General features: G+C 46.8%; 1 protein-coding gene across 1 annotated transcript in view; it reads right to left on the reverse strand.

Moving 5' to 3' along the window:
- Nucleotides 1-11,208, reverse strand: part of MAPRE3 (microtubule associated protein RP/EB family member 3) — a 52,842-nt gene extending 41,634 nt beyond the window's left edge. Inside the window, exon 1 of the mRNA XM_004765379.3 lies at nt 11,029-11,208. The gene's annotated coding sequence lies outside the window, so the exon portion shown is untranslated. The remainder of the gene's footprint in view (nt 1-11,028) is intronic.
- Between the last annotated feature and the right edge of the window lie 210 nt (nt 11,209-11,418).

Consider the following 11,418-nt stretch of genomic DNA (forward strand, 5'->3'; position numbering starts at 1 on the left):
TTGTCCTCAAATAACTCTTTCTCTCTTCTGCCATTACACACGTTCAGATCTCCTTACTATCAGAAAGCATTCAAGTTGATCCTAAACTCTTACTCTAACTGTAAGTTGGCTGGATCACCGTGGAGAACAATGCACAATGAGCCTACTATAAAAACAAGAATAACATGGAAGCAACCTAAATATCCACTGACGGATGAATGTATAAAGAAAATGTGGCGGGACGCCTGGGTGGTTCAGTTGGTTAAGCTGCTGCCTTCGGCTTGGGTCGTGATCCCAGGGTCCTGGGATCGAATCCCGCATCCCTTGCTCGGTGGGGAGCCTGCTTTTCTCTGCCTCTGCCTGCCACTCTGCCTGCTTGTGTTCTCTCTCTCTCTCTGACAAATAAATAAATAAAATCTTAAAAAAAAAGAAAAAGAAAAAGAAAATGTGGTAATATACAGAATGGACTATCATTCCTTCATAAAAAGATAAGGAAATCCTGCCGTTTGCAAAACATGGATGGACCTCGAGGGCATGTTGCCAGGTGAAATAAGTCAGACAGAGAAAGACAAAAATTTATATGTGGAATCTACAAACAACAAATCCATGGGTACAGGGACAGACTGATGGGGGCCAGAGATGGGAGAAATGAGTGACGGTCAAAAAGTACGAAGAAAGGCGGTCGGGGATGTACTGTAGGGCATGGCCACGGTCGCTAGTTACTGTGCGGTATATCTGGAAGTTGCTAAGAGAGCAAATCTTAAGTTCTCATCACAACAAAAAACAACTTGTAACAATGTGTGTGGTGATGGATATTAGCTAGACTTACTGTGGTGATCATTTCACAATACATAGGAATATCAAATCGCTATGTTGTACACCAGAAACCAAGACAATGTTATGAGTCAGTTATATCTCAATTAATAAAACCCTGCAGAAAAGGATTCACAAATGCAGAGAACAAGTGGAAGTTGCCAGAGGGAGAGGAGTGGGGGAATGGGCCAAATGGAAAAATCAAAAACAAAAACAAAAACAAAACGAAACAAAATCCAACATTGTTTGTACCCTTTGCCTCTGTATGCCACTTTAGGGGATACACTCTTGAGGAAAGAGCCCACAAAAGGAAAACAGTGGCTTGTACAGTGATGTTCAGAGCAGAGATATTTACACTTGCAATTTGCAAAATGTTGGAAATACCCCAATGGCCCAATAATAGATTGATGGTTTAGCATATTTTGGTATCCGTATAATGGAACACCGCAGAAGGAGTGGGACATTTGTTTTTAATTTTTTATTTTATTTTTATTATTTATTTTTTAACTTTATTTCCAGTGTAGTAAACATAACGGTGTTATATTAGTTTCTAGCGTACAATATAGTGAGTGATTCAACATTTCCATGTAATTCCTCAGTGCTCTCCAGATAAGTGTGCTGGAATGGGATATATGAAGTAACAAGGACACGGATTATGTGGATACAGAGAAATCTGCAGATGAAGCACATTTAAATACATAAAAATTATATAAGCAAAAAATATACTCATTAAATTTTTATATACATTTACTTAGTCCTGGAATCGAGTCCCGCATCGGGCTCTCTGCTCAGCAGGGAGCCTGCTTCCTCCTCCCTCGCTCTCTGCCTACTTGTGATCTCTGTCTGTCAAATAAATAAAATAAAATCTTTTAAAAAAAAGAATTAGAATAATAAAATAATTGATCTTGCTGCTACTGGTAACTACTTTTCTGCCTTTTCCTGTTGCAGCTCTCTGGTGACCATCCATTGCCTCTGCTTTCTCCCTTCACACTACCCAACCTGGCTTCCTTCTTCAGTGTTTTACTGGACTCACACCCTCAGCAATCATCATGATTTTCTTCTGGATAGATCCTTGAGTCTAGTTAAGCCAGCAGCACTGAAGCTCTCTTCTTGACATCTTTCTCTTTTCTCTTCCCTTGCTGCCGAACCACCCTAACTTGCCCACACCTCTTTGCTTTTTTCCTAGTTGTGCATGATTCTTGAAGCCTATCACTTGGAGCGCTGGTCTCCGTGCACTACACGCCAGCCCCCTGGACAGAGCGCCTTGCAGGGAAGCCACCGCTCCTGTGCCACTCATTCTCACGTCTGTAGCTCCATCCCAGCCTCACCCTCGGCTCCTGGTTCTGTCTGACTGCTCCACTTGGAGGCTTCGTGCTGTCACCTCTAGTTCTCCATGTCTGAAATGAAACTTCTCTCTAAACTGCCTCTCCCACTTCCTAACTTCTGGCTAACGTCACCAGTGTTGTCCCAAACTGTCACAACCTCAGTTTGGTAAGGGTGGTCTGCTTATGGTCCTCATCACACTCACTCCCCGTCATTCCTCAGCAGACTCCATGCTTCTTGGAAAGTGCCCCCTGCTGTCCTGTCTCCCGAAGGCCTACTCACTCCCAGGACAAGCTCAGGCTCTGCTTCCTTTGTTAAGTCTTTTCCAATTACCTCCGTTCACAGTGATGATTTTCCTCTCACAATCCTAGTTGAAGTTAGACTCTCTAGTACTAGCGACACACAATGCACTGTCCTTTTCACTTCTTTTACCTAAACTCTCTCCCTCCTCTGTCATCTGGTGGACAGGATCCCACACCGTCCTGCTAGGCCGGCCCCAGGACATCTCCCTCGCTGAAGCCCTCCCAGTTCTCACTGGCTCAGGGTCACTCCTACTTCTGGGCTGCCAACGCGCCCCTTCCCGTTGCTGCTGGAGTTCCCAAACCCTTGGAGTGTTGTGCCGTACCATTTTTGTCCAACTCTCAGCAGAATATTAGCCAAGTTCCTTAAGTGCCAAGACCACATCTTACACAACAAAGCACTGAGATGTGTTGCTGACATCTGATGTTGTCAGTACCCTGGTCATTCTGCACACGCATCTTATCTTCCAAACCAGACGACGATCTCCTCATTGACAGGGGTTAAATCTCATTTCTTTTAAATCCCATGGTGAGTAAGAATACAAAACAGAAAGGAGACCTGAGGAGTACCTGTTGAGGGTATATTTAGAATAAAGCCCTGAGGAGAAAATATGTAAATACATATGACTAACCTATAAGCCTGGAAACTGTACTTTCTGGGGAATACGAGTCTTATCAAGCCTCAGAACACTGCACCTTGCTATTCTGGGGCCGGCATAACACATTTCTGTACTTAGCAGTGGTCCTGTCACTTAAAGGTATTAATAGGATGCCCAAACTGGAAACTTTCAACTGTGAACTCTACCCATCTAAAATCAGAACGTATCAGAGACTAAATCAGAGTCCCTGAGAAGTGGCAATAATCCACAGGGAAGGAGCTGGGGGTGGCGGCTGCCAGCCAAGAGTCTGGTGCTGCAGAAAAGTCTGGCTACACAGTGACTATGACACCAGGGGAGAGAAGGCTTCAGGGAAACACTACTCACATGGGAAGAGATATTGAATTTCATCCAGTGGTCCAAGGCCTGCCCCTTCACATAGCACAACACACGTTAGTCCAACTATGATCTTGCTGACTCAGAGAAGCTAAGATTTCATTTCCTACCAATCAGGAAACCCCATTTAAATGACAAGGTGACCAGGACAACCACACCCTCAATGCCTCTCTGGCAACCACTCTCGCCAAGCGGGGAGCGTCTCCAGCTAGCCATCCCCAAAGACTTGTTCACTAATAATCCCAGGAGGCTAGGAAGGCCTCCACCCCATCCAGGACAAATGTTTGGGTAGTCAGAACCATTTGGAAGAGGAGGCAGATTCTGTTCAATGAACATGTACATCAGCACTGTGTGACAGGCCGAGCTGTGTGATGGGCCATATGTCCCTCAATGCTAAAACCTGGATCCCTAGTGCTCCGAGGTGAGCAGACACCCCTGCTAGTAGAAGACAGGACTCAGTCCTCTGGCCTAGGTCACAGAGGCAGCATACAGTGCATGTGTGGACGGGAAAGATGAGGTGAGGGGATGGCTACTGGGCCACCTGTCCTTTCACAGCCACAAACTCCAGGGACCTGGTGTAGCGAAGAGGGAACTGCCCAGTCTGTCCCTGCAGAGGGCTTCTACCCATCAGGTGGCTACCGGCGGCACCCTACCTTCTCTATCCTTGGAGGAAGAAGGACCTCTGAGCTGATCGCTGAACAGAATATGGACAAAGGCAAAGGGAGGAAGGAGCCTGCAGCAGGCTTGGGCACAGGCCTTCAAAAAGAGTTCAGGGAGGTACACACGCACGAAACATAAGGGTACTGCTCCTCCTAGGAAGTAGGTTTAGACACGTACCTTTATATGGGCAAACCTGACCAATCCCTAATTGTTGACCCTTTAGTTGCTTTAACTGTTAGATATCATTAATAATGTTACATTAATGGGGGCGCCTGGGTGGCTCAGTGGGTTAAGCCGCTGCCTTTGGCTCAGGTCATGATCACAGGGTCCTGGGATCGAGTCCCGCATCGGGCTCTCTGCTCGGCAGGGAGCCTGCTTCCTCCTCTCTCTCTCTGCCTGCCTCTCTGACTACTTGTAATCTCTCTCTGTCAAATAAATAAATAAAATCTTAAAAAAAAAATAATGTTACATTAATGAAAACCCTTGTACAGTATTTTCTTAAAAAAAAAAAGATTTTACTTATTTATTTGACAGAGAGATCACAAGTAGGTAGAGAGGCAGGCAGAGAGAGAGGGGGAAGCAGGCTGCCTACTGAGCAGAGAGCCCTATGTGGGGCTCGATCCCAGGACTCTGCGATCATGACCTGAACCGAAGGCAGAGGTTTTAATCCACTGAGTCACCCAAGCACCCCTTGTACAGTATTTTCATAAACACACTTGATTTTATAAATATTCTTAGAACTGTAATTTCTGATTTAAGGATATATATCCTTTTTTTTAAGATTTTGTTTATTTATTTGACAGAGAGAGAGAGATCACAAGTAGGCAGAGAGGAGGCAGAGAGAGAGAGGATATATGTATTTTCAAGGCTTTTGATATACATTGTCAAAATTACTGGTTAGATTTGAAGCAATGCTTCTTGCTCGGTTATTTTAAACATATCACACAGTGATATGTATCTCCCATATACAGGAAATAGTTTTGGGGAAAAAAATAATTTTACTTGGAATCAAAACATTTTAATAGGTCAAGGCCTATTTACTTCAGGCAAATGAATCATCCAGAGCTCAAAACATTAATGTTACGTCATCCCTGTTCAGCAAAGTTGGTAGGACACGATGCTTGTGGGAAAGATAAAGGGCTTAGGCTAGTTGGCTGGTCAACTCAACACTGAGGAAAAGCCATCCTTGGCAACTGATTGCCTCACCAACCTTGGCCAACTGTCACAAGTTTGTACTCTTGGCCAAAGGGAAGATTAGGAGACAATGTGGATTACTCCGCATAACCCATCCTCACTCCTGGTTAGCAAGCCAAAGCACGTGTCCAAATGATAGGTGTGTCTTTTTTCTATAATAGGACATCTGGCTAGGAAACACAACTGACCAACTTATGGGAAGATTAAAGTTCAGTAATACGTAATTATTTTGTCACAGATTATTTACTTCCTAGGAGGAGCAGTTAGTAAATGAGCTGTGTGAAAGATGTGCTCTACCGGTCAGGTCTGATCAAAAACACAGCTAATGCCACAGAGTGTGTCCAGCACTTAGGCTGGAGGTTCTTTAAACTTCAAGCCCTTTTTTTTTTTTTAAATATTTATTTATTTATTTGAAAGAGAGAGAGAAAGAGAGAGAGAGCACACAAGCAGGTGGAGCAGCAGGCAGAGGGAGAGGGAGAAGCAGGGTTCTCGCTGAGCAGGGAGCCTGACATGGTGCTCGATCCTGGGATCATGACTCGAGTAGAAGACAGATGCTTACCCAACTGAGCCACCCAGATGCCCGTAAACTTTAAGCCCTCTTGATGTAAAGTAAGGGGTGTGGTTTTTTCATAAAGATCATCTGGTCAGGTGGCATTTCCTGAACAGTTGAAAACTAGATGAGCATTTTGGAATAGTAATGATGTCTTCAACTGGCAAGAGGGACTGTTCTTAAGAAGGGAAGGAAAACAGGAGGAAGAGGTGGGGAGGTAGCAGGTCAATGAAGCATCCTGGGCTGCCAGGGAAGCAGCCACTTTGGAGTTTCCTGCCCTCACTTACGACTGGCTTGGTGGAAACCGGCTTGGCCTGCTGGAGGGAAGCAGTCTAACCCTATCTGCCCCATGTACTGAAGGCTCCAAGTAAAGGCAAAGACTTTTTTGTATCAAAATGTACTCACTGAAAAACAGCCACTGCTAACTCTACTGGTCTGCATGAAATGACAAAAACACACATGTTGCTTATAACAATTCACACACAGAAGCCCATGAAGTAAAAGTTCTCCTTTGAATCTCCCTTTCCCTCCTCTATACCCAAATTCTACTTCTAAGAGGTAAAACCTACTGTTTTTATCTTTCCAGTCTTTAGATGCCTATACCTGGGTATTTTCCCCCCAAACATGAAATTTATACAAATTTAAGTTCATTTGTGTTCTATCTGAACGGGTCGTCCTGGCTCCGTAAATACTGGGTGGTCTCTGCCTTGACCCCTCTGGAAATGTCGCCATCCAAAATGACCTCCCTTTACCTCTCTTTACTAGAAAGGAGGTTTCCCTGCTAAGACCGGAAGTTCCTTTGCCTGGCCCTCTGGATCTTCTGGGCAGATGCAGAAGCTGATCTGAGCAAAGTCACGGAGGAGAGCTACACCTCTAACAGAAGAGAAAGTGAAGGAAGGCCATGGGAGCTTTTGTCACAAGGGAGAGCTCAGCAGCTTTTTCATTTCCAATTAGGTTCGCTCCCCAGACTGGCCTCCCCAACTGGAGGACTAACCGCCCACATGACACACACAAACACACAAAGTCCATGCTCTCTTAGGCAAGTGCTCCTGCCCTGCTAGTCTTTCAGATAACCAGGTCAGCTGAATATGTGGATACAAAGGGGCATTTCATATACTCCTATTTTGGCAGTTGGAATAACACTGCAAGTGCCAGGTCTTCATGGGACAAATCTCTCTGTGCATGTCAAACATGATGAGAGCGCTACTGGGAGATGGAGACTATTGAAATGAGGGTCCAAGATAGACTTAAGACATGATAAAAATGTGTATTTTTTAAAAGATTTTATTTATTTATTTGACAGAGATCACAAGTAGGCAGAGAGGCAGGCAGAGAGGCAGGGAGGAAGCAGGATCCCTGTTGAGCAGAGAGCCTGATGTGAGGCTGGATTACAGGACACTGGGATCATGACCTGAGCTGAAAGCAGAGGCTTCAACCCACTGAGTCACCCAGGTGCCCCAAAAATGTATATTTTAAAAAATCTTATACCGTAGCAATAGGAAATAGTGATTGTTATGTCTTAGTAAGCAGACAAGGTACACATTTTCTTTCATTTAAACCCTCATGACTAGCCTACAAAACATGGTTATCATCCTAGGCCTGCAGGGGAGCAAATGGCCCTCAGACGTTCCACAGCCCCCCAAGGCCACGTGGCAAGGATGGGATAGGACCAACATTTGAACTCGGGTCTGTCTGCTTCCAGAGGCCAGACTGCCTCACTTTCTCCAGGAGAAGGGTTAGAAATCTCACTGGGGCTTCCCGGAACTACAGAAGGTTCCAGTCTGGGAGCTGGAAGATAATCCAGTTTACTGCTCCTCTTGGCCCCTCTCAGCCCCCTGCACCCTGCCTGCTGGGATGCAACGGTCCATGGATGCCAAGTTGAGAGGACGGCAAGTCCCCCCCTTCACGTTTGCTTTATATTAGATGATGCAAAGTTTTGAAAGGAAAACCTTCCTAGTGTCAGCATATGTGAGGCAAAATTATTATTTTTAAGGTGGCAAGAATAAATATTTAATTAGACTGTGTGACACTAGATTTTACCTAGCTCTGCACCATCTCGGATAATAAAACAAGCCCTTGTCTACAGGACTAATTACAGACTGCTAAATTATTTTTATTAAAACCCTCTGGAATATTAAACATGAGGGATGAGACAATGTAGTATTGTAGACTAGCTCTAGAAATCTGGGTTCTAATTCTGACTCAGCCACTAGTAACCACCAACATTCATTTGTATGGTGCACACAGTTTACAACGGGTTATTCATATACTTTCTACACTAGCTGGGTGACTTTAGGCAAGTCACTTAACTCTTGGTGTCTCACGCTAAAATCTGGCAACGAGAACACTGAGCTATGTCATCTGAAGTCCCCTCTACATCTAACACTGTACAGGGCCTGGACTTACTTTAGGGTCTTTACAAATGTATCTGTAAACAAATCAGGGCAGATGCGTTCTGCTTGAGAAAAACAATAGTTTCTGTTCAGCTTCTGAAAGATGTTACTCAGCCAAATTCATGTATAGCTCATAAAACATTTGCTGCCAGCTAGTTGGCTCAGCTTCTGGAAGGTACCATAATAAGGCCTTGGGTTGGATTCTGACCTGGGAACTTCCCTCTGTTCAGTAGCCAAGTACTGTGCCTAACGGCAGTCAATCATCTCACACACATAACCCCATAAAGTGGGCTCGCTTGGAGGAAGGACTTGGGAGAAAATCCGTCTTCACAATGCAAGCATTCTCAGGATGGTAGGTCACTAATAGCATCATCACATACCCAGAGATATTATAAATATCACCCTTTCTCAGTTTTAGAACACACAAATCTCACCTTCAAGTCTTGCCACTTCCTGGCTATTTTATTGTTCCTGAAATTAGGATGTGACTTAGAATCAACATATATATTTTGATCTGGTTGTAGCAAATTGTTTTACTCAAAACTTTTGGTAAATTGCTGATGTGTCTGAGAACCAAAGGAACATAATGCTATAAAGCCACAACAAAAATTACATAGATTTAGGTCTAACTTCATTCAAATTGTTTCCCTCTCCCTGATCTTAACAATTACATTCGGTAACAACTGGGTAGGCAACATGCGAGACACAGGTCTGTTTCCCAATAGTAACCATTTAGAAAGCATTCCATCATTATCTCATAAAACACTGGTACGAGTTTCAAAGGCAAATTAACCCATATAAAAACCACTGTGATGCTCTGAAAATGTTCATCCCAGAGCAAACTGGAAAGGGAACATTTTGCTCACACCCTCCTCATCTATCTAGCCTTGACACATTTTCTTGCTTCTTAATTCACAACCCTCCACCCTAGTAATATTGTTGATTCCCAAAATACACTCGACCCAGGAGGAGCAGCTCTCCAGCACAGCTGTCTGCTCCTGCCCTGCCCGGGTATTTCGGTGAGCTATGCAACACAGAGGACCACACAGAAGGAATGTAACTGTCAGGCCCCACAGCTCCCATCACCCCACAGGCAGGTGCATCCCGCCAAACCCCAGACTGGCATTCGAAACAGAAGAAACTGCCTTCCTGCATGGGGGCTGTAGGTTTCCCAAACTTCATCTCTATGTTTAAAACTAGGGCGACAGCCGTCTTTGCTACTGTAAACTAATCTGATGGGCATGGGGGTGGGGAGTGGCTCTGAGAAGGCTGCCAATAGGCCATGATTGAGCAAAGTCAAGGAGCAAAATCATTATTTCTCACTGTCTGCAATCCCCAGAACTGCAAAATTAGTGGGTCCTTCACCATGATTTTTAGAAGTAAACTATCTACTCTTTTGGCAGCCTGGAGTAAAAAAATACAAAGCCTCTTGTAGGCTTTAACTGCCTGATATTTACACATATTTGCTAACAGTACACTGGAATCTGGAAGGCAGAAAAAAAAAAAAAGAATCAAAGGAAGTTGGCAGTTAGATACATGCATAGTAGTTAGGAGCCCTCGAGTTGAGGCACGTTTATTAAGAGGGCCTCTGGCTGCGGGCACCAACTCTGACTTCAGCTCTATTTCTGCTGGAAAAAGAAAACAGTTTGGGATCCTCCAAGATCGGGGATGCAGGGTGGGCAGGTGGATTGGTAGCAAACATAACTCAGCGAATTGCCCAGATATGCTGGAGTCCTATGGGGTGGCAGGCCCCACAGACCCACAGCGGCAGGAGGGGGTGGGGGGGGTAGGGGTGGTGGTGGTACAGGCCGCAGACCTACATGTAGAGAAATGCTCCTTCTTCTCCACTCTGCACCTTATGCTAAAACTCACTGTCACCCAATTGGTTACTACATAGTATTTACAGGTATCCGAGATTAATTCCTGCCACAACCCCTCAACATACAAACAGTAAGCCCTTGCTACGGATGATAGCAGACCTCATATTATACCAGGGTTGTACAGCAAAAACTAAATAAATTAAAAATGAAAAACGCATACTAAAGAGTACTGCAAGGTGCTTATTCACAACAACACACCGGAAGCGCAGGAACTTCAGCTTCCCAGCGCAGCCTTCCCCCTCCCCTCCCGCCACTACCTCTAGTCCCTCTCCGTAGCGCCCGCCAAGGCAATGGCCCAGCCCACTAGAAGGCCACCATGCACTAGCGGGTGTTCACTAAACAGTAGCTAATCATCATGGGGCTCAGTCCTTCTCGGCAAAATCTATTCCGAAAGCCCCACAAGCTCTTAACAGTCAGAACTGTCCAGACCTGCTTCCCCACACCAGCCAGGGCAGGAGTTTGTGGGTAAGAAACCTGAGGCCCCAAGGTCTGGGCAGGCAGAATATCCCCCCCCCTCCCCCAAGTCTCCCCTCGCCCTCTCCCTTGTCACTCTTTTTCTGGCATATCACTGGGGAAAACCAGAGAGGCCGGAGGTGTCAGGCCCAAGAAGAGTAAGGAGAAGCGACAAGGCCGGACCGGAGGCAGTTCGGGGCGATGCCGGGGGGGATCAGTCCCGGGTGGCGGCACCTCTAGTGGGAAGGAGCCCCCGAGGTGGGTCCGGAGGGAGGGCAGGGAGGGGGAGTGGCTCGAAGGCCTGACGGCCGCCGCGGGGACCCCGGGAGAGAGGGATGGAGGGAGAGAGGCGGCGGCGGTGAGGTGCGGTTGGGGGGGCGGGGGCGCGGGTGGGGAGGCGAGGGGGGCAGCCCGGTTCCCCTCCCCCCGCCCGGGCCCGGGCCTCCCGCTGACTCAGCCCCCACAGCGTCGGTCGCCTCGGCCCGGACTCACAGTGCGCGAGGCTGCTCCGGCGGAGGCGGCGGGGCGGGGGGACAGGCGGCGGGGGGCGCTGCGGCTGAGGCTGCGGCTCCGGCCCGCGGCTCCGGGGCGAAGGGTCCTAGCAGAGGCCGCCGCGGTCTCCGGCTTCAACGCACAGGGACTGCGGGGGAAGAGAGCACTGCGCAGGCGCGATGCGGCCACCGCTGTCAGTCCGAGCGGGGCGGGGCCAGGGCACCCGCCGTCTCCAAGGCAACTGGGCGGCGAGGGAAGGACAGCTCCAACCTCCACCTTGTGTTAGCGACGGCGGCGGGGGGACAGAGGAGGGGGGCAACGAGAACAGTCCCTTTACATTGCCATAGCAACAAGGAGAAGAAACCGCCTCATAAATTTACGGTGGTACCG

The sequence above is a fragment of the Mustela putorius genome, unplaced genomic scaffold (genome assembly GCF_011764305.1).
Source record: "Mustela putorius furo isolate JIRA1106 unplaced genomic scaffold, ASM1176430v1.1 tig00537293_pilon_pilon_pilon, whole genome shotgun sequence".
In the NCBI taxonomy this organism is placed as follows: Eukaryota; Metazoa; Chordata; class Mammalia; order Carnivora; family Mustelidae; genus Mustela; species Mustela putorius.